Source organism: Piliocolobus tephrosceles, chromosome 15 (genome assembly GCF_002776525.5).
Source record: "Piliocolobus tephrosceles isolate RC106 chromosome 15, ASM277652v3, whole genome shotgun sequence".
NCBI classification, from domain to species: domain Eukaryota; kingdom Metazoa; phylum Chordata; class Mammalia; order Primates; family Cercopithecidae; genus Piliocolobus; species Piliocolobus tephrosceles.
In genome coordinates, this window is record NC_045448.1 from 38463708 (window position 1) to 38467798 (window position 4091).

Genomic DNA, 4091 nt, shown 5'->3' on the forward strand with positions numbered 1-4091 from the left:
AGCCTGGGTGACAGAGCGAGGCTCCGTCTCAAAAAAAAAAAAAAAAGAAAAAGATGACAAGTTAATGAGTGTAGCACACCAACATGGCACATGTATACATATGTAACAAACCTGCACTTTGTGCACATGTACCCTAGAACTTAAAGTATAATTAAATAAAAGAGAGAGAGAAAGAAAGAAAAAGAAACATTTAGACTTGCCCCTTCTGAGGAGTCCCTGTTCTGTGCCTCTCTAGGGGCCACCTTCCCTCAGAGGCTCCGTTAGGCTGGTGAAGCAGGGGGCTGCGGTGCGAAGGAGAAAGGCTGAACATTCCTCGGTGCAGCGTCTGCATCCATGGGGGCCTCTCAGCGATGGCCTTCTCGGCTTGCAAGGTCATTGGTCTTTGAGCCGGACTCGCTGCCTAAGGCAGGCTAAGACTGGCATATTAGCATTCCATCTATATTTAACTTGGAATAAATACTAGATTTAGTCCTGCAGCTAGGATGGAATTTTTCCCCTTCCCCTGCCCTCCCTCTTCCTGCCTTAGAGTTGGGTCCTAGGGTGAGGCAAAGGAGGGGCCGACAGCCTAACATGCAGGGAGGCTCTTGCACCACCGTGAGAGTGAGCGCATGTCTTCTACAATTTTTCCACTCTAGGTCCTTTGCCTGTCTCACACAGCGTGGTTACCTCTTCCTCATCTGCAGCTTCAGCCCCACTGTGTTGTCATAATGATTTAGCACCTACAAAATGAAAAGACAGCCAAAAAAAACCCAAAACATCTAGCTTCCCCCTCAGTTAAGTGTTCAAAGTGTCCTAACTTCCAGCTTTGAAATCGGACTGAAGATGAACCATGCTCCTGGCACTCCCTGGTGAAAGCCCAAGTTCAGCAGATTGCGGCCATGGGGGACTGAAAATGGAACCCTGGACAAAGACACTTGCTTGGTGACCCAAGGCAAGGTGTACTTTGACTGGCACATCTATTGAATGAGTATATTAAGAGTTTGGGGTTTTAGGCTGGGGGCAGTGGCTCATGCCTGTAATCCCAGCACTTTGGGAGGCCAAGGGAGGCGGATTACCTGAGGTCAGGAGTTCAAGACCAGCCTGGCCAGCATGGTGAGACCCCCCCCGTCTCTACTAAAAATACAAAAATTAGCCAGGTATGGTGGCAGGCGCCTGTAATCCCAGCTACTCAGGAGGCTGAGGCAGGAGAATCACTTGAACCTGGGAGGCGGAGGTTGCGGTGAGTTGAGATTGTTCCATTGCACTCCAGCCTGGGCAACAGAATGAGATCCATCTCAAAAAAAAAGAAAGAAAAAAGAAAAGGGTTTGTGGTTTTGGAAAGAAAAGAGATTCTAGAACCTTAGAGATTTCCTTTTTTTTTTTTTTTTTTTGAGACAGAGTCTCGTTCTGTCACCTAGGTTGGAGTGCAGCAGCATAATATCAGCTCACTGTAGCCTCTGCCTGCCAGGTTCAAGCAATTCTCTGCCTCAGCCTCCTGAGTAGCTGGGACTACAGGCGCCCACCACCACACCCAGCTAATTTCTGTATTGTAGTAGAGATGGGGTTTCACCATGTTGGCCAACTGGTCTTGAACTCCTGACCTATAGAAATCTGCCTACCTCGGTCTCCCAAAGTGCTAGGATTACAGGCATGAGCCGCCGCGTCCAGCCGACCCTCTTAGATTTCTGACTTAGAAATGTAAGCAGTGGGGGCCGGGCGTGGTGGCTCACACCTGTAATCCCATCACTTTGGGAGACTGAGGTGGGCAGATCACCTAAGGTTAGGAGTTCGAGACCAGCCTGGCCAACATGGTGAAACCCTGTCTCTACTAAAAACACAAAAATTAGTTGGGTGTGGTGTCACGCACTTGTAATCCCAGCTACTCAGGAGACTGAGGCAGGAGAATCGTTTGAACCCAGGAGGTGGAGGTTGTGGTGAACCTAGATTGCGCCATGGCACTCCAGCCTGGGGGACAAGAGTGAGACTTTGTCTCAAAAAAAAAAAAAAAAAAGAAATGTAAGCAGTGGAAAGAAGGTGACAGAGCAGGCAAGTAGTCTCCAGAGAGATCTAACTGGTAGATGAGAACAGAACTTTATGGGTTATTGTTCTGTTTCCAGATTCCCTGGACATTCAAGCAGGGCTAGCAGCTCAGAATTGCCCCCAAGCACCTCAGTCTTAATTTTCTCATATGAAAAATAAAGGAATTTTGGTTAATGAATGGTTATCAACCATGTCTATTCATTAGCATCACAAGGAGGCTTTGCAAACACCAGTGCCTAATCCCCACCTCTAGAGATGCTACTGAATTGGTCAGGCCTAGCCACCAGTCCTTTTCAAACTCCCCAGGTGGTTCTACTCTACTGCCAGGCTTGAGAACCTCTGTGATGGGTGAGGTCTCAGATTCCCTCTTTGACACTCTGTGATCCTGAAAGATAATAGGTAACTGCTTTTTGACTTGACAGAACCAATTCAAGCATTCCCATTAAAATAACCAAAAGTGTAAAGAAAGGTTAAAGGTCTTTAACTAAGTCTCTGGGCCCCTGGAAGAAGGAAGCTGAGGAAAAGACAGCCATGAGGGCAAGGTTAATGGTACATTTTTAAGTAAAAACTGCTCCAGAGACTCACAGCCGCAGTGGCAGCTAAAAAGTCAAAATTAAGTTTCTCTATGAGCTCAGAGGCCAGCAAGCCCAGCCCAGGAGCATGGCCTTGTAGCCCTGATCATTATGCAGTGATCCAGCTGCCCTCCCAGGCGGGTGCAGGCCCTTGGGTAATCAGCCGACAATCTCAAGTTGACCTCCTTGGAGGCCACCAAAGCCAATTAAACTAAAGGTCACCCGGGTTCGGCAAGGATGATGGCCAACCTGGGCCTCACTGAGCAGCAAGTGAACAGGAGGCTGCCGTGAGTACAGTAGGTGTTAGAGCCTCAGCAAGCTGATCACATGCTGAGCACAGTAAAAGCCTGAAAGGCCTGTGGAAGATTGGGCAACAGTGGATTGCAGGACCAAAGTCCCAGGGCAGAAGCACATCTAGGACCTCACAGTAGATATTCCTAATCCAGCTGCCCAGTGCGTTACAACAGGGCAGGCTCTTTGCCAGGGCATAAAGGTGTTTTTTCTGTTGTTTTTTTTTTTGTTTTGTTTTTAATTCGCCTCCTGTTTTCTTTTGTTTTCTTTCTGTTTTTTACTTCTGTCTAGATTTTCCATGTATACTATGAATGCCAAGTGCTGTGAACACCAACCCATGCTTTCAAAGAGCCTGCTGCCTCAGAGCATGTGATGTGGAACTTTCTGGTGGCCTGGGTGTGTAGGTTCTCAACCTCAGCTGCACACCGGGTTTAGTTGATCTGGAGTGAGATCTAGGCATCAGTATATTTGTTAAGCTCCCCATGTGATTCTAATATGCAGCCAAGAATACAACTCACTGGGCGAGGCCATTGCTGGCCGAGGTGAGGAGGTGGTGAGATGGATTAGAAGGGGACCATGGCAAGGATTCGTAGGGGAGTCAAGGAGGAGATGAAAGGAGGACTCAGACATGGGGATCTGGCAAGTTTTCAGAAATCACCTGCTGATGCCTTTGAAAGCGGATGCCTTTATTGAGTCTTATTCATCCATTCATCCACTACTCACCAGTGTCTAATATTGCTGTGTTTTAGAAATATGAAGATGAATTAATTAAGACCCAGCCCCTGCCCTTAGGGGGCACACAGTAGGAGAGACAGACTCGTGAACACATGGTGGTGTAATCAAAGTTAGTCATGGACTGTATATGTACTCAATTCTGGGGCCCGCAAGGCACCCCATTCTGTGGATGACGGGCAAGCTCACCCCAATGTCAGGCATACTGGGAAGAGGCTAAAGCTAAAGTATCCAATGAGAGCCTGAAAGGAGGGCCTTGGACAGGGGAAAGGCAAGAACTTCTTGGGCTTTCTGGGCTTCCTCTCCAGAGCCTGTGTCCTGAGAAGTCTGTGAAGTAGGTACACTCAAGGATACTCTACTGGACAACTCCAGGGAGTGTCATCCATTTGTATTTTCTGAAAACACTGCCCACTAGAGTTGTACACCTAGGTGGCATTGCAAGTGTGGTAAGAGAAGCTGACTCTGACCAGAGAGCTC

At 47.9% G+C, this 4091-nt stretch overlaps 1 long non-coding RNA gene across 1 annotated transcript; it reads left to right on the forward strand.

Moving 5' to 3' along the window:
• The first annotated feature begins 791 nt into the window (after window positions 1-791).
• LOC111545441 lies at window positions 792-3392 on the forward strand. The gene is made up of 2 exons (XR_002732457.1): window positions 792-936; window positions 3174-3392. It is a non-coding gene; the product is annotated as an uncharacterized LOC111545441 (long non-coding RNA).
• Window positions 3393-4091: the final 699 nt, after the last annotated feature.